Source organism: Lactuca serriola, chromosome 5, assembly GCF_051521515.1.
Source record: "Lactuca serriola cultivar US96UC23 chromosome 5, Lser_US96UC23_V15, whole genome shotgun sequence".
Taxonomy (NCBI): domain Eukaryota; kingdom Viridiplantae; phylum Streptophyta; class Magnoliopsida; order Asterales; family Asteraceae; genus Lactuca; species Lactuca serriola.
The window spans coordinates 312,839,630-312,859,306 of NC_136412.1; the positions used below are offsets into that span (position 1 = coordinate 312,839,630).

The following is a 19,677-nucleotide window of genomic DNA, read 5'->3' on the forward strand; positions in this document are numbered from 1 at the left end:
ATCCCTATGGATGGGGGATGTTTGCGTGATTGTGGGGATGGATTGGCTGAGTTGGTTTGGTGCTACGATTGATTGTGAGGGCCAACTCGTACTAGTTCAAACCCCAAGTGGGGGAGAACTGGTTATCTATGGAGAGAGCACTAGGATGGGATCATGTTTTGTTCAACAGCCAGGGCTCGTCGGTATATTCAGCATGGGTGCGTAGGCTACCTGTCTTATGTGGTGGATACGCATGTTGGGGATCAAATTCTGGTTTCAGAGGTCCCGATCATGAGGGAATTTGCAGATGTTGTGACAACCCGAAACTTTTTCCGTTACCCTTACCCAGTTTTCGTTAATAAGCTTTGAGTTTTATTAAATTCCATCGATTTTCTTGGTTTGGGGAAAGACTTTACTTCTTAAATAAATAATATGTATTTTATATGAGTCGGAATAAACCGGAAATCAAGCAAAAACACGAAACCTCACTCAACAACACCTAGTTCACGGCCAGGACGAGTTTACGACAGTAAACTCGTGTACGGCCGTAAACCCTGTTTACGATCGATGCCAGGTGGACCCCACCACCGACCACACCCCCTGGCCTATAAATACCGGACCCCCATCCTCATTTGAACTTTCTTGGCCGGAAACACCCTCTTTCTCTCTCTAACCCTCTTGACCGTAAACACCATAAAGCCCTCCTTTCACCCGAAAAACACTGGAAATCGTCATTTGGGGCCGTTTGGGAGCCTTTGGAACACTTTTTCATCGAAAACAAGCACCTTTGTTCTTGAGTTTACGGTCGTAACCCTTCAGATCTTCAAAATCCGCAAACCCAGTTCACGGCCGTAAAGCTAGTTCTCGGCTGCAAACCTTGTTCACGGCCGTAAACCCCATATACGGTCGTAAACAACTCTTTCGTGGGGAAAATATTGTTTTCCTCGATTCAACTAAGTCCTGGATTTCGTTAAGTGCCACGTGTGTTGACTCAATGATCTTCCAGCTTAATCCTTTGCAACCAACCAACTGTGAGTTCATACCCCTACACTTTTCTTAATGTTTTTACATGTTTTCAGGGGGGAATACAAGCCAAACACAAGAACTTTTGAGAACTAAAAAAACAGAAATGTTTTCAACAAGTAAAACTTATGCAATTTACACAAGTTAATGGATTTTTATAAATCAATTAGATACTTTATAACTCTTGTAGCATGCAGAGCATGATGGTCACTTTCTAATCAAAATTGCATAGTTTTCGGAGCATATCACGAACATAAATTTTTAGTCAAACTATAATAGGTATAGTTTGGGAACTTCATTACTAGTTCTACGAATACAAACGACTTACATGGATCTATAGATAAACTATGACAAATTTAGTTTATGACACATCATAAGAGTACAATAGTTAATAATTATTTAAATATAATTATTTTTACTCTACAAAGCAAACCTCGAATTCAAGTACCAAATAACATTACGTTTTTCATATTATTATTCGTAAAGTCGTTGACATATATGGGAGACATGTCCTTGGGCGCTTACAACATTAACTAATTGGAGGATGTAACGCCCGGGTTTCAGGGCTAAGCATTTTTGTCAATGTAATAGTCTAGGTCAATTCTTGTAACTCTTTTTGAAGAAATAAAGATGAAATATTTGAGTATTATGTGAATTATGTGTGTTTATGTGTTTATTATTTAATTATAAGTGTATAATTAATAAAGAATAAAAATAAGCGTCAAAATTAAAGTATGAGATAAGCCCGATGTCTCTACATAAAGTTGTAGAATATGTCTCAAGGTTTCCGTGCATATAAGGAACGCCGAAATCCGAGTTATAACGAAGAATTTATGACCCGTCGAAGTTTTACGGCAAAACCGGCACGGCACCGGGAAGCGTAAATAGTGAATTTACGATAGAGTGAGATTTAGCCTTAGCAATCTAAACGAAAGTTGTAGAATATGTTAAACTAAGAACGTCGATAAAAAGAACGCCCAAATCTGACTTCGTATGAGGAAGTTATGATTTTTCTAAGATTCGGCTTAGCAGTGCACGGCCCGAAACTCGAATTTTTGTTCGAGCAGTTTTTGGCTTACGCGACCTAAATGAGAGTTGAAGATCTCATTAATAGGAACTCAACGGTAAAAAGATGGACGAAAACGGAGTTCGTATGAAGGAGTTACGAATTCTTCGCGGTCATTTAACAGTCTAAACGCCTCTTACTGTTAAATTTGAGATCGGTCGAGAATTGGCCGACGGAGTCTAAATGAAAGTTGTAGATCTTGTTTTTACCTACGCGTGGAAAAAAAGAACGTCGAAAACGGAGCTCGTATGCGAAAGTTACGGGGTTTAGAAGTTGGCAGAGTGCTGCTGCAAAAGGGGTGACGTGGCTGAATATGGGCCAAGGCTTTCTCCCCAAGGAAAGCCATCAGATGATGACACGTGGCACTGACTCGGCGAGTCAGTGAACCGACTTGGCGAGTCCGTCAGGATTTCACCCTATAAATAGAAGTGTCGGGTTCTCTCATTTCTCACACATTTCCCCACTTCTTTCTCTCTCTACACTCTCTCTCTAAGCCTCCTTAAGCCCCCTAAAGCCTAGGTAAACCCCCTAGCACCCGAAGGAAGCCCCGAGGCTCCCGGAGTCCCGAGAAAAGAGCCTTTCGGCTCGGCAACGCTGCTCCAGCGAAGCCCGGTTTTCGAGAAAACTCGCTATAAGGGAGCTACGCCTAACCTATCTTTAGTTTAGCTTACGTTTTAATATAGTAATGTTATTAGGACCTTATAATAAGTACTTGGGCTATTATTATGGGTTATATAAGTATCGTTTAACGCTTATATAATAATAATAATAGCTAGACTATTAATTAATCGCGGTTATCGTTAGACTAAACCCTAGTGGTGTTGGTACTAGGTTTTATCGAAGGAATATCGTTTTGAGAGTATCGAAGCGCTGTCCGAGTGCTGAGTCACCACCTTTCAGGTGAGTGCATAGTTACTTTCAGCTTACACATAGATATGAAGTATTTTATAAATTACGTGCTATGTGTGCATATTATCTGATTACTTGCTATCTATGCTGGATGAACGTTGTTATACATGTTTTCAATGATTTAAACTGTATATGTATTTTATATCTACGAAAATGTTGGGGTAAAACATGGGTAGATGTAATAGGTGATGTGTGATAAAATGATGAGAGGCCTCGATGTTGATGTTGTTGTTTCTGTCATCTAGCGGAGTATGGATGACGACCACGGACTCTTCTAGACAGTCCAGTGGAACACTAGCAGACTCGCAACCTGTAGGTGTTTGTGAACGACGTGTTCACCGGTGTACTCCATCCCCCACATGGTTGCCTTTAGGACATTTATTGCTGAGGAATCCCCTTAGCAGTAGTGTCCGTCCCGATGATGATCCTTAGGCTAGGTCCCTTATGATAGGTGTTTAGGGACGTAAAGTGAGGATAACGGGAACGGGTAATCGGGTTATTGTTGATTGATGAAATTAATAAACTTATTTATTGTGGGTTGAAAACCCTATGTGCTCACCAGGCTCCCAAGCCTGACCCACTCGGTTTTATGTATTACAGGTAGTGGCGCATGAGCATAGATGTGATGTTTTGGACGAGGGATTACGGATATAGGCCTGTAGATATGAAATAATGTAGTAAGGCTTATATTGTACTGTTTATGCTTTTGATCTGTACGAACATGACATCCCAAGTCTTTTAATGAAATACATTTCTATGGAAATGCTTTTGATAAATCTTTATCATATCTTGTTTTGGGACAAATTCCGCAACACTTTCATTTAAAATGTAACTCTGATTTTTAAACAAAGCATAAACAAACCGGTCTTTTCTGGCCGTGATTTTGGGGATGTCACAGAGGACTACCCTTATGAACCAGAATTTCCTGGAGAGAAAGCGTGGCTTTTATGTATAAATCTATATGAGACTGACTATCCCGCACTTGGCTACTAGCTACAGTCGGACCGGTAGGTCTACGGGTGACAAATGCCATGAAGGATATCGGCGTTGGAATTCACATCGTATCAAGTTTAAGTATGGTCATAAAACTCGCCAATAGTTACGACACTTTTACGTAATAATACAATGTTCACAAACAATTGCTTTAATCACATAAATATGGATTATATTTATGCCTTACCATTACAGAAACATTAAAGCAACCACTCACACAACAGGGAAAATAAGGGATTTTCTCGGTCAAACCACAGTACCTATCATACTAACAGAAATCAGGGTTTTCAAACGGAACGTACTTTACTTACTGGTGCTAGCCAGGGTTTTCAAACCGAACTCATCTTACATACTGGTGGTAACCAGGGTTTCGATACAAACGATGTTTTACATATAATGAAAATAAATCATTTATACAAATTCAATGAATAGTTTTCAATACAAAAACGGTGCTTATGAACTCACCATCTTCATGCTGAAACGTCTTCAAAACCGCTTGTATTCTCAGGACAACGATAGACAGGTCTTTGCTAGCTTTAGGAGAAGACGGAGCGTTTTTTTGGAGTCTCGTCTTTATCTTTTGCTACTTTTGATGTATACACACTATGTTTTCAAACAGATGCGAATATTCATATTGTAATGTAATGGTTATGTTTACTTTGATTGCTATGAAATGATTGTTGTGATACTACGCATGACGTCACCCGCCCCCGGACGTTTCCGTCGTCCGTTCTGACAGTTCGGGGGTGTGACAGATTGGTATCATAGCTATTGTTTATGGTGAACTAAGTATACTGAACCTTACATGGTATACAACTATAAACACTATGGGGCTGAAGTGCTCTGAACTAAAAGTATACTTTTAAAAATATAAGTATTTTTACGAAAAGTATACAAGTATACCTACCTACCGGAAACAGTATCGTAAATAGAAAAAAACAAAAGTATTTGGATGTTGGATACTGCGGTTAAACATGGGCAGTTATATAGTCATGTCTAGGGTCAATATAGCCTGATCAACTATACTTATTCGAGACATGACCAACATGTGCATGGGAGTGATTGTGGTGTTGCAGCAGGCCTAAAACTTACCAAGTATCCATACAATAAGGTATCAATAGAACAAAACTTACAACTAAAAATACAATAGGAGTACTTTAGTCAGTGCCAAATACATTGTAGAAATTCACTCCAAGTGTTGCTACTCATTCGTTCTTAGCAATAGTTTATGTGACAACCCGAAGTTTGTCCCATCGCCGTAACCCATTCTGTCCTTAAAAACTTGTCTTTTGCGAATTGTTCCGATTTCGTTTTGGGTTAAGTTATCTAATTTGATATTTATATTTCTATCTCGTAAGTGTCCAAACCCCTTAGAAACTCATGAAAACATTCCAAATTTTAAATTGAAGAATTTTTAGTTTTGACCATATCGGGTTACGACAACTTAATCGGGTGCAACCAAAAGCCTCGCTTAACATCAGTATCGGGTAGAATTCCACCGTGTCCCAAACTCAAACCATATATAAAGTTCAAAGGACCTCATTTGAAGCCTTTTTCACTCTCTCACTACTCTCTATCTCCTCAAATCCAAGTCCTTGGTCCAAAATCATCAATTCAAGCCTCAAATCCTTAAGGTAACTACCCTAACTCATATATTAGCATCCTTAGCCTTCAAATTCGTGTTCAAACTATGAAATAGGACTAACATTGTGTGTTTACGGCCCTAGAATAGTCTTGGGCCACAAACACACATAAAAGGGGTTTTTGAGCCCCAAAACCCTCCCAAACCACCTTTAGAGCTTAGATATGACTTAGGGGCTTTCAAGACTGGACTTAGAACACCAAAACCTTAAAATTTGAGGGGTAAACTTGATTTTATGGCCCAAGAACATGCTTGGACCGTAAACACCCTTTCATGGGCAGTAAACCCCTTTTTAGGTGTTAAGATGCCCCTTAAACACCTCCAAAGCCTTGGAATAAAATCTAGAAGCAACCACAATCGAGTTAGGGGCCTTAAACTTGATGAAAACCACCTCCGTAGGAGCTTACATCCGTAAACCCCCCAAGGATAGGTTCCTGGGCCGTAAACTCCTATAACTTGGTTAAATGATGCCCTAATTAAATTCACCCCATGACTTGTAAAATGAGTTTGAATCACATGTGATTAATCTAGGGCCACCAAAACATGAAAAGAAAGAGTACATAGGAGCTTAAGGCCGTAAACTCCTAGTTCACGGCCATAAACTCCATTAAATGGTCCCTTTGGTGGTTTAATCCTTCCCTATACCCTAGATTTTGATCCTAGCTAATTTTCCCAAGTGATATAAGGCCATTTAGCAACCTAGAACCCACCACCCATGAGTTTACGGCCGTAAACTCATGGGGATATGGTCTTAGGGCCGTAATCTCTTCAAGGAGTTTACTCTTGAAGAGCAAACTCCATATCTATGCCCTATACGTCCGTAGATGCCACCCGGGTCACTCCAAACACTTGATTTGAAGTGTTTTCGCGTCTTGGAGTATATAATCACATCTAATTAGTGGTTCAAAGTCTAATTAGATACATTTGTGTATCATTTCATATTGCATAGGAACCTCACGCATTATCAAGCCCCGAAGTGACACTTAGCATCCAAACCGACACGTTTCTCAACTGGTGAGTTCATACCCCTACCCGTTTTCAGTGTTTTTCAATGTTTTCAGGGGGAATACAAGCAAAAGTACAAGAAATTCTTGTACTCAAAACTTATTATTTCATGTGTTATGTTCGTATTTTCGTATGCTTTTAACACTGGAAATTGAATCGAACAACCGTTTAACTTGCAGAATTAATTACCATACTGTTTGTGAAACTATTTATAAAATGTTATATTTTATACTTCACAAATGATTTTCACGTTATTTCTGTTAAAAGCATTAACCTTAGAATTTTGATACGTCCTTGATAACACTCCCCTTAGATACGAGAGTGAAGGACTTCAGCACTTAAGATCCGTTCTTAATAACACTCCCCTTAGATACGAGAGTGAAGGACAAGTAAACAGAGTTTTCCGTATTATTAATTACTTTTAAATGTCCTTGGTAATACCTCCCTAGATTCGAGAGTAAAGGACAACTTTAAAATTCATTAATCTTAAGATTGGAGACACGTCCTTATTAACACTCCCCCTAGATACGAGAGTGTAGGACTACCCCTGTAACCAGAATCTCCTGGAGGGAGAGCGTGACTTGAGTGTATAGATCTATACGGGATTGACTATCCCACACCTGGCTACTAGCTACAGCCGAACTGAAAGGTTCAAGGGTGACAAAAGTCATAAAAAGATACTGGCCCCGTTCCGAGCCTTATCTAGTCTGTAGTATGGTTATGGAACTCGCAATCAAGATTATGAAAACTTTATACTTATTTATTAGTTTTATATACGTGTTAAAACTAATGTACTTTTTACGGGTAACCAGACTTTCAGGAAACTTCACGCACACACTTTAAGTATGGTAGATTCTCGTACATTACTTTCATATTCGATAACCAACCACAAACTTTTAGGAAAATAAGGGTTTTTCCTGGGATAACTGAACTGTTCTTAACTAGACCGTGTAACTAATGGATAAATAAACTTTACATATAAGAAAATATGGGATTTTATTGGATTCGTAACTTTTTTAGAAAACCGAAAGGAAACTTGTTCATTTTCAGAAAACAAAACCGCTTATGAACTCACCAGCTTTATGCTGATTTCTAAACTGCTTGTATTCTTAGGTTTACGTTAGACAGGTACCCCCGTGGTCTTTTGAAGAAGACGGAGCATATAGAAGACTCGTCTTAACTTTTTTTCATATGATATATATGTATAACACATGTAACTCTTTGTTTTCAGACAATGTAAATGAATCTATGTAATGTAAAGTTTTGTGTTTACTATGCTTACTATGTACATTGGTTGCGATACTTCATGACGTCCTCCACCCCGGAACGTTTCCGCCTTCGGTTTTGGGATGTGACAGTTTACTTGCATTAGTAACCTCTTTCCTGTTTATCGCTTAGTAGAACACTTTATCTATCAGATGAGATATATCTTGCTTCATATATCTTGATTCATATCTAGGGGACTTATCATCCTCTTCTTCCTGATTACTTTTAGAACAAGATGCCTCCGAAGAAAAGATCCAGCACCACCGCCTCCTCAGTTCGATCCTTCTATGTTCTAGACAGCAGTCACGGTCGCTGTGGCTGCCACAATGTCGCTGATAAATTCTAGCGGCTGTAGCGGGTCTGGTAGTGGTGCCCAACCCCTCAATCTCGAGGAAGCCAAGGACACCAGAAGGAGTGCTCCTATAAAGACTTCATGAACGCAAAACCCACAACCTTCGACGGCAATGGAGGTGTTATTTCCCTAACTCGATGGTTCGAGAAGATCGAGTCTATCTTCGAAATTTGTTCCTGTTCTGAAGCCAAAAACGTGAAATTTGCCGCTTGCACTTTCACCAACAGAGCCCTGACCTGGTAGAATGGTCGGGTCAAATCCCTAACCCTGCCAGTAGCAAATGCAATTGATGAGATCAAAAACCTTTAATCTATGAAGATCGATTAGATCTTGAACAAGTATGTAAATATAAAACTGTAAGAACACGAAAATAGAAACGAAACAAGATTGAATCAAACGAGTCGAATGATTAAACAAAATCCTTAGAAGAGCTCGATTAAGAACATCAACTGTAGAGGATTAGAAGGTTAAAAGAACGATTAAAGAAACCTGTAATGCTATCGTTAAGCTCTAGAATAATCGCTAAAATCGTTATCAATCCTTTTCCTAATATGCATGCAAGCATATACTTTTATATTAAACAAAACGGGCTCTCGGTTGGACAGGCCCAAACCGGAATACAAAATAAATAAACAAACTATCGAGCCCAACGACGCAACACTTCAAAATAATCTTCAACCCAACAATCTCCCCCTTTGCGTCAATTGGAGCGAGACCTTCACTTGTTACTTGGGCCAACAGCTGAAGCAGGTACCTTCTTCTTCACGGTGTTAAACAGACATTTGGTGAGAGCGAGTATCGTCTGTCTAAACCTAACGTACCATTGGATCATGTCATTGAAGTACTTGATGTCATCAGCCGAATTCTCTTTACACCGTTTGATGATCGATAACACGTGCTCCAGACAAGCAGTGGTGTAAAGGTGATATTGTTCTTCTTCAAGAAGAAGGACAGATCGCACCGGATGTGCATTGATTATCGGGAGTTGAACAAGTTGATGGTGAAGAACCGTTATCCCCTCCCGCGGATTGACGACCTCTTTGATCAGTTATGGGGTGCATCTTGGTTCTACAAGATAGCTCTGATGTTTAGGTATCATCATGTCATATTGAGAGAGGAGGACGTGGAGAATACCGCATTCTGAACTCGTAATAGGCATTACGAGTTCGTGGTGATTCCATTTGGGCTTACCAATGCACCTATTGTGTTTATGCATTTGATGAATCGAGTTTGCAGGCTGATGCTCGAGCATTCCGTTATTGTGTTTATTGATTATATCTTGGTATATTCCAAGACCAGGGAGCAGCATGAGGAGCATCTTGGCGAGTTCTGGAAGTTTTAAGGTGAGAACGGCTATACGTCAAGTTCTCAAAGTGTGAGTTTTGGTTGTGAGAGGTCCGGTTCCTTGGACAACTCATTAATTGGTCGACCCGGCCAAGATCGAGGCCATGATGCAGTGGGAGGTTCCGAAATCTCCCTCAGATATCAAGAGTTTCTTGGGATTGGCACGGTACTTTCGGAGATTCATTCGGAATTTCTCCAAGATTGCGGTACCCCTCACTCATATGACGATGAAAGGGGTGGATTTCCAATGGGCCCTTGAGCAGTAGTGGGCATTTGAGACTCTATGACATAGATTATGTGAGGCCCCGGTTTTGACCTCCCAGAGGGGATTAAGGATTTCATGGTTTTTGTGTTGCTTCCATCACTAGTTTGGGGGGGCAGTCCTCGTGCAGAGAGGACGGGTGATTGCTTATGCTTTGCGGCAGCTGAAGTCGCACGAGACGTGATATCCCACGCATGATCTGGAGTTGGGGACAATGATTTTTGCCCTCAATATTTTGAGGCGTTATCTTTATAGGGACGGATTACGAGAGTCTGAGGCATATTATGGATCAACCAAACCGTGAGGCAACGCAGATGGATGGATGTAGCCAAGGATTGTGACTACGAGATCCTTTTCCATCTGGGTAAGTGAATGTAGTGGCGGATGCTTTAAGCTGCAAGTCGGTTGGATCTTTAGGTGGGGTATCATGTATAAGGATATCAGTGGATTCCCATCTTATGGGTTTGATTAGGGAGGCTCAGATCGAGGGTGTCCGGGAAGAGAACTGGAAGAAAGAGAGGATCAGAGGTGAGATTACCATATTTGTTTTAGATACCCGTGGGTTGTTGACCCGATGTGGTCAAGTTTGGGTTCCGATGTCTGGTGGGATCAAGCAGAACGTATTGTAGGAGGCTCATAAGTCTTGTTTTTTATTCATCCGGGGGCTACCAAGATGTATCGAGATTTAAGGTTAACCTATTGGTGGTCGTGCACAAAGAGAGAGATAGTCGGGTATGTTCAGAGATGCATGACCTGTAGGATGGTCAAGGCTGAGCATCAGAGGCCGCATGGCAAGCTGTATCCTCAGGAGGTTCCCACGTGGACATGGGAGCAAATTTCGATGAATTTCATCACCAAATTGCCGAATACGGAAAAGGGTTTTGATGTTATTTGGGTCATCGTGGATCGATTGACCAAGAGTGCCCACTTTCTGGTGATCCAGGAGAGTTCATCGGCCTAAAATTTGGCTGATGTGTATGTTTGCGAGATCGTTGCTCGCCATAGGGTTCTGATCTCCATTGTTTCAGACCTTGATGTTCGGTTCACCACCCGTTTTTGGCATAAGTTCGATGAGGAGTTAGGCATGAGGTTTCACGTTAGCACTGCTTATCATCCGCATACCGATTGCCAGAGTGAGCGGACGATACACACCCTAGAGGATATGTTGTGGGTCTGTGTTATCGACTTCGTTAGGAGCTGGGACTCCTACCTTCCCCTTGCGGGGTTCTGATACAACAACAGTTATCACTCCAACATTAGTACTCCGCATTTTGAGCTTTTGTATGGGTAAAGATTTCATACCCCGATTTGTTGGGGGAGGTTGATCACAGGGTGATGGGGCGGACCGAAGTGCTCATTCAGACCATGGAGATGATTCAACTGATCAGACAGAGATTGCAGACTGCTCAGAGTCGACAGAAGAGTTATGCTGACTGGCACCGATCCGAGTTGGAGTTTTAGGTCGACGACATGGTGCTACTGAAGGTGTCACCTTGGAAAGGTGTGATACGATTCAGCAAGAGGGGGAAATTAGATCCTTGGTATATTGAGACATTTCAGGTCATTTCCAGGGTTGGCAAGGTTGCTTACAGATGGGATCTTCCTAAGGAGCTCAGTTAGATTCACAACACTTTTCATGTTTCACAGCTGCAAAAGTGTATATTAGATGAGGATGCAGTGGTGTCCTTGGATGATATTCAGGTCGATAAGCGCCTAAACTATGTTAAGAGACCGGTAGTTATCCCGGAAAGGAAGGTAAAGGTTGTGCTTAACAAGGAAATATCCTTGGTAATGGTGCGATGGCAGCACCAGAGGGGCTCCGAGTGGACCTAGGAGCCGGAGGACGAGATGCGAGAGCATTACCTAGAGTTGTTCACCACAGCGGACTTCGAGGATGAAGTCTGATTCAAGTAGGGGAGAATTGTAACACCCCGATCTTGGTATGTTCACTTTTCCCTTCATTTATTTCAGTTTCATTTTTAGCCCTTGAAGCTAGTACGTGGGGCGTACCACTTGGTACGCTTCATGTACTGACTAGAGAAGGATCGGTACATCGGTTACGTACGTTGGGTGTATGCTTATGTACGTTGGGCGTACACGTGACTTCTAGAAACCCTAAAGTGGGGTGTTGCACCATATATATTCATCCTTAACCTCTATGGTTGGCCTCATTTCTTGTCCCTAAGCCTCCAGAAAACCTTAAATGTCCCCTTAGCCTCCATTCTTGCATTTTGTGAGCTCTTGAAGAGAAATTTGTGTTGATTTAGTCCATCTTTGAAGAACCTTGAAGAGAGTGAAGTTTATAGCTTGGTGGGAGACTTTAGATCCAAAACCCTTCATCACACTGCAAGCTTCCTAAGGTATTAAGTTCAAACTTTGACTTGCAATGTCTATTTTTCTTTATGGGTTGTTTCGGCAAACTTTTGGTCCCTTTTTCATGGATTGATGGTTTGGGACGATTTGAAGGGATCATTTCATTCGATCTGATCTTGTTAGAGGCTTCGTTAGCATAAAGGTGCCAACTTTATGGGGTATTGGTCATTATTCATGCATTAAGCCATTTATTAAGTCATTTATAAGCTTAATACCTTCATTTAGCCATGTAAAGTTAGCAACTTTACGTGTTGTTCCAGCTCAAGGGAGTTAGATCTATGTTTTGGGGCTTTATCTTAAGGCATTAAGAGCTTAATGGGAATAATGGCGTAGCAGGGGTGTAAGTTGGGTGTACAAGCCAGTACGCGCAGCGTACAAGCGTCAATGCGAGTATGCTTACCGTACAGCTAGGTACATCCTGCATACTTAGTCTGCGGGCTTTGTAGTTTTTGGGCTTCAAGTTTGGGCCACCTTTTTGGGCTTAAATGCCTGGGTCCTCTTTGGACCTTCTTAGTGTTGATGTTTTAGGCCAAGTGAAGGATTGGACTTTAGGGAAAGGTTTATGTTGGAGTTGGGCCTAATTTGGAAAATTAGGCCAATTATGGGCCTTGGATGGTTATTTACTGATTGGGCCTTTTTGGATCAAGATTTAGGCTTGAGTCCTTGCCCAACTAAGTAAAGGACAAAGCGGCCATTTACCCAAATTTTGGACTGTTAGCTTAGATTATAATCCACATATTAATTTGATGATTATTATGTTGTGATAGTGTGGGGATTTCAGTGAGCCAGCAGTCAAAGACTTTCTATGGGATTCAGCTATGTGAGGTGAGTTTCCTCACTATAATTTTGGGTGGAAGGGACCAATGTCGGCCCATTGGATTGATATCATGTTACGCATTCTTTTGCACTATAGTGATCTGTTAGATCGGTATCCTGGTTGATAGCATGTAGTTATGTTGTAATGATCTGTTAGATCGGTATCCTAGTAGATAGGATGATGCTATGCTCAGTGATCTGTAAGATCTGTTTATATGTTTGTTGGTTGGTTAATGGTATGTTTATATGTTATATATGCACATGTTTGGTCGATGGTTGAGGCTTCACTACTTTGTGTGTAAGCCAACAGGTCGGGGCATTCCAACCTGATGGTTGAAGGCCTAGGATATTCCATCCTGAGGATCATTGGACCCATAATATATTTGCATTCCAACTCAATGATTAATCAGGGGTCTGGGGTATTCCAACCAGATTTTTGATTGGACCCATTGTATATTGGCATTCCCACCCGATGGTTGAGGGGCCTGGGGTATTCCAACCCGATGGTTGATTGGACCCATAGTATGTTGTTATTTGTATATGTGTTACTTGTTGTGTTGGTAGTTTAGGGGAATTCATTAAGCTTTGGGCTTACAGTTTTGGGCTATGTTCAGGTACCTCAGTTGATCGTTGGAAGGCAAAGGTGTGATCGTGCAGCTCCTCGTGTTGTGTTTTGTGATTTCAGGAAAAACTCTAATATTGAACATGTTTTGAAAGCTACATTGTAAACAATTATGGTTTTTGGTTGGTTTGAAAAAGTTTAAATTTTTAAGAATTTTATGGATGTTACACCAGCATACTCAGCTTGTACGCTTAGTGTACAAGAATTTGACTAGAAAACGTGATGTTGACTTGGTACGCCCAACGTACCATTTTGTACGCCCAACGTATGCTGCTTTCACTTAATCCTTCTATTAAGAGCTTATTTCCTTAAGAACTTTTGTTTAATTCTCAGATCTAGCCCTAATCTAATGTCCTTAACCATAAAGTTTCCAATTTTATGGTATTGCATGGCTACTAAGCGCCCAACAACAAAAACCCTAACTCCTTAACTCATTAAGACACTAAAACTTATGCATGGAGGGAAACTAACAATCAAGATTGCATTTTTATAACCTTAGATACTCCAAAAAATCTTGAAGGACAATCCTTTTGGATCTAGAGCATGCCATACTCAAGAACATCATTAATTGGAGACAAAAACACATACTAACATCATACAAATTAGATCTATTCAAATAAGCATCAAGGTATGAACTTTATACCTTCTAGAGATGTAGGATGGTGCAAAACTTCCATATCCAAGCTTCTAAGTTGTTCTCTCTTCCTTATTCTTCCTCTATGAACACACACAAAAGGCTCAGGAATGCTCTAAAACGAATTAGGGCTTGCAAAGGTCGGGGTTGGGGCTGGAGAATGATGAAAGAAAGAGGACTTGAGGCTTAAGGATGCTTAAGGATGCTTAAATAGGATCCCAACTCTAAATATTAGGGTTTGGGATTTCGGCACGTATGTGGTAACGTCCCAAAATTACAAAAATGCCATTTTGGTCTAATTGCCACAATTCTCATATCAAGGGCTAAAATGCAATTAATTCTCATACTTAGGGTTAAAAAATGGAAATACCTTAATATCAAGATCTTACAGGTGTCTTGGAGAAGAAGAGGTTAGGGAGGTGAGTTGGAGTCTTAAAACCTGTTATAGCATGTTAAGTGACCTCAATAACAAGTAAAAATAGACTTTAAGCCCTTAGACTACCAAAACAAACTTTAGGGACATTTTAAAACAAACACAAAAAGTTTGTAGGGCTAGAATTACATTTCCCTATTTTTAACACATCATGATATTACAATGTCAAGTGGAGTGAGCCTAAAAAGGGAGATTCAATTGTCGTTAATGCATTGTTGCGGGCATATTAAACAAATAATATTACACATGTTGGTTGCACTAAAAGATAGCACATGGAAGCAGGGTCGAATCCTCGGGGACACAACCTAATGGTCAATGTCTTTTTGCATCAGGAACATCCTAGTCAATAAACAAGAATTATAAAAAGGGAGATTTGATTATTAAATAAAATTAAAATTGCAGTGAAAATAAACTAAATTAAACTCAGTAATAAAAACGATTCCAGCTCTACTGTGACTTCCCTAATCATGCAATCAGCACAGATCTAGTTATTCAACATGTGTTCTATCTAAGTTGGTACTAAGAAAAACTAACAAGTTTTAGTATAATCTCTTTTACCTAGTTAAATTAACCAAAACAAGCTCTTCAATTATCCTTAATTTTTTACTGTCTGATTAAATAAGCTCTTAATTAAGATCAGAAAAGTTGCATTAAGTTCTATGTAAAATTCCCAGCAATATCCAATACTTCTCACAAGCTTGGAAGCATAAATGTATGATTTTTCAGCTTATATTAGAGTTAAAACCCTAACACGGAACCAATCTGATACTTGTTACTTATTACCAATTGACAAGAAGAATTACGAATTCTATTAACTAATTAACTGGAATGATAATACCCTAGCTAGGTGATCAGACTACTAAGAATTTGAAATCAAATGTTCATTAAGTTCAAAACTGATAAATCTAAATAGAAACACAAGTCAAAAACCAAATCTAATAACTGATAACTTGAAAATTATTAGTCTAATGTAGAACAAAAAAATAGAGTTTTAGACAGACATAGCTAAACACGAATCTAGAATAATAAAAAGAAACATTAACTTATTAATCTTCTAAACTAAGTGTAGGAGATGATTCATAGCCTTCAGATCTTCAGAAACTGTTGAAAAGTGTCAGAAATCGCATTCAGAAGTGTTTTTCGTCGTCTGGATCCGTCTCCCCCTGAATCTAATTATGAGGGTCATATTTATATGCATTACAAAAGATTCCGGAGCAAGATATCATAAAATGTGATCGCAAAATCAGGTTATGCGATCGCAGATTTAGAATTTTTTTCAGAAATGCCCAAAATAAAGTACGATGATATTTATGAAGTTTCGGGAGTTGCGACACAAAAATGCGATCGTAGATATGAAAATACAATAGTAGATCTTAAGATTTTTCTTCAGATGGATTTTAGATGACTTTTTTCGACCCTGCAAAACTTCGATACATTTATGCGATCACAAAAAGCATATATGCAAGCGCAAATTGGGGGTTTCGGCTCAATTCAGACGTGATTCTTCAGTTTAAGCACTCCAAGCCATTCATTAACATCCTTCTTCAGTTCTAACTCCATTTAGGCTCCAAATATGCATCAAGCTACTCCCAAAGTATCGCTCCACTCTAAATATCTGAAAACGACACAAAAATGCTAACAATATGAGAATTCTCACATAAAACATGAGTTCAACATTATTTAAACTAATGACATGCAAATGTACAAAATATGATGCCAAATACTAACAAAAACTGCCAAAAAAGATGCATAAAACGACATCTATTATTTATAAGGGTGAATTTAGAATCACGAAGTCTAAAAAAACCATGTTTAGTCCTGAGGATTTAAATATTCTCAAATGCTTTGGATGAGCCAGAAAAAAAATGGTCCTTATCGCTATTATAAGTTATATATATATATATATATATATATATATATATATATATATATATATATATATATATATATATATATATATATATATAGGGTGAGTTCAATAGAGAACCATAATTAACCAAGGAATCAATTTTTTTTACAACTTTTAGAACTTATTTTTTATAAAAAAAAAAACTAAAAATACAGAAATTCATAACTTTTTATCTGTTTTCCAATGATATAAAATTTGATTTTTTTTACGTCAAATTCACAATGTGAATCTTTGAAAATTCACAGCGTGAATCCGGATTCACACGGTGAATCCGAAAAATATTTTTCACATTCACAATGTTAATATATGAATTTAGATATTTTTAGATTTTTTTTCCGATAAAGATTAAGCTCTAGAAATTGAAAAAAAAAAATTTGGTTCCTTGAAGAACTAATAATTATGGTTCTCTATCTAACTTTTCCATATATATATATATATATATATATATATATATATATATATATATATATATATATATATATATATATATATATATATATATATATATATATATATATAAGGTCCGGTTGCAGTGATAACTATTTTTTCGATGAGAGCATCCTAAAAAAATTGAAAAAAAAATACAAATCAAAAAATTAAGCATAATACTATATTGGAGAGAAAAAAAATAGATCATTAAAATTGAATCATGGATCATAAAAAGTGAATGATGGAAAATTTTCAATTTTTTGTCTCTCCAATATAGTATTATGCTCAATTTTATGATTTGTATTTTTTTTCCAATTTTTTTAAGGTGTCCTCAATGAAAAAAGAGTTATCACATGATATATATATATATATATATATATATATATATATATATATATATATATATATATATATATATATATGATTAAAAAAAATGGATCATAATACAGCTGTCCACTTTGCCCCTCTCTCAACGTCCCCATGAACAAACAATAATTGTAAAAAATCAAAATACCAAAATAAAAGAAACTATCTAGTTTGTTTGGATTATAGTATTGACAAAATTGCAAAATGGTCCCTGTGGTATGTATTTTTTGGGTGTTTAGTCCAAACTATGACTTTTTTGGATTAATGTTCCTTTTAAGGTAGGTTGCTTGTGATTTTGGTTATTCGCAAAACTGAAAACACTAAATTGCCCTTACTATATTTTTATCCATTTTTTTTCTATAAGTATATATATATATATATAAAAAGTAAAAGTAGGAGCCCACATACCTCTCTCTCTCTCTCAAAGAATATTATATTAAACCTAACCCCCAACCCGTTTTCTTCCCCACCTGACCTTCTATCTCCGCACTTTCCCTTCGTCTTCAAGCTTAATGATAAGAAATCGAGGGTTTGGTGTTTCGATTAACATCCTATGGACCCCTATTAACATTCTTGACCACATAATTAGTCATGAAGATATTAATTTCAGAAGAAACGAATTTGAGTATAGTTTGGAGAAAATGAGGGGCTCTGATGAAATCGTGTGTGCATATGTGAAATCGGAACTAAAATCAACTCCCTAGTAAGTGAAAGTCCTCTACATTTGTGCGTGTGTGTGTTGGCTCTTGTTCCTCCAACGACTACAAGCCAACATGTTTTGATTATGTTCAAGATTTGATTGCAGGTGTGTTAATTTGATATGCTCAAGTTTTGACTGTATTTGTCTGGTGGAAGCACTATGTTAGAAACAGTTTTTTGATTCCAGCACTATGTTAGAATTGAAATCGACTTCTGAAATAGATGATATAGTATAGGTGATGATGGTGATGGCTCTGGTTCCAGTCAAAACATTGGAGGAGGTGGTGCTTTTGATAATAGTAAAGCGATGAAGGGTGGTGGTTGGATTCATGTCATAGAGATGATGAAGGAGATCAAAGATTTAGGGGGCGGTGGTAACGATGGCAAACATTAGCAGTTGACGGTGGATGGTTCTTTCCCTTCTACCCTTTTCCTTGGTGGTGGTCGATCTTATGATGATGGTGATGTCCCTCGGAAAAAAGGAATGCTGATGAACGCAATGGTAGGTGGCCGGAGGTGGCTGTCGGACGTGTTTTTCGAGGAGGTTTTGGGTGGTTCTCTTTGGGGATTTTATGTCGGGAACGAGGGAAGTCATTTGGTGTGGATCTTTTCTACATAGGTTGTCAGAAGTGAACTCCGGTGAGACGGCACACTGCGGCAACGACGGTTGTTTCTTATTTTAGGAGAGAGAGGGAGAGAGAGAGAGGGGGAGAGGGAGATGTGGGTCCCATATTTTTTATTAATAAAACTTCAAATTAAATAGAAAATACATGAAAAAAATATATCAGAAGTGTATTTTACTATTTTGAGTTTAGTGAATGACCAAAATCACAAGCAAACTACTTCAAAAAAACCATCAATCCAAAAAAATCGTGATTTGGACTAGAACCCAAAAAAATACATACCATAGAGACCATTTTGCAGTTTTGTCTATAGTACTCAGAGTTAATCATTAAATTGTTTCAAGGTTACCGCCGATTAACAAACCAAATAATTTGATCATCGATTTTAACTATAACTAGGATTTGGACCATCCGCGTGTTGCTGCGGAAGCTCCGCTATATTAAAAAAACGCAGTTTGACACCATATATAGAACGAAATGGAGCACAAAAATATCAAAATAAAACATGGATACAAACAATTGACTTGAAAGTGTATCTTTAAGAAATTAATAAAAAAAAGATTATTAAAAAATTATATAAGGGGCCAAAATGTAACTTTAAAATATAGTAAGTGACAAAATTATAATGTATAAAATACTAATAAATTAACTTTAAAATTATAAGGGTTGAAAACTGTTAAATAAAAATTAATTAAGAAGAAAGAATATAAATATATATAAATTTTAAAATTATAAGGATAAAAATTGTTACATCAAAATTAGTTTAGGGGTACAAAATATAAAAACAAATAAAAGTAAAGGGTGGAAAATGAAAAAAAAATTGTTACATAAAAATTAGTTTAGGGGTATAAAATATAAAAACAAATAAAAGTAAAGGGTGAAAAATGAAAAAAAAAATACATCAAATTTAGTAGGGATACAAAATATAAAAA

At 38.1% G+C, this 19,677-nt stretch overlaps 1 long non-coding RNA gene across 2 annotated transcripts; it reads left to right on the forward strand.

Moving 5' to 3' along the window:
- The first annotated feature begins 17,856 nt into the window (after positions 1-17,856).
- Positions 17,857-18,927, forward strand: LOC145051824 (uncharacterized). Of its 2 annotated transcripts, none has more exons than XR_013683837.1 (2): positions 17,857-18,126; positions 18,217-18,927. It is a non-coding gene; the product is annotated as an uncharacterized LOC145051824 (long non-coding RNA). The 2 variants fall into 2 exon arrangements; XR_013683836.1 differs by having other exon boundaries at positions 18,229-18,927.
- Positions 18,928-19,677: the final 750 nt, after the last annotated feature.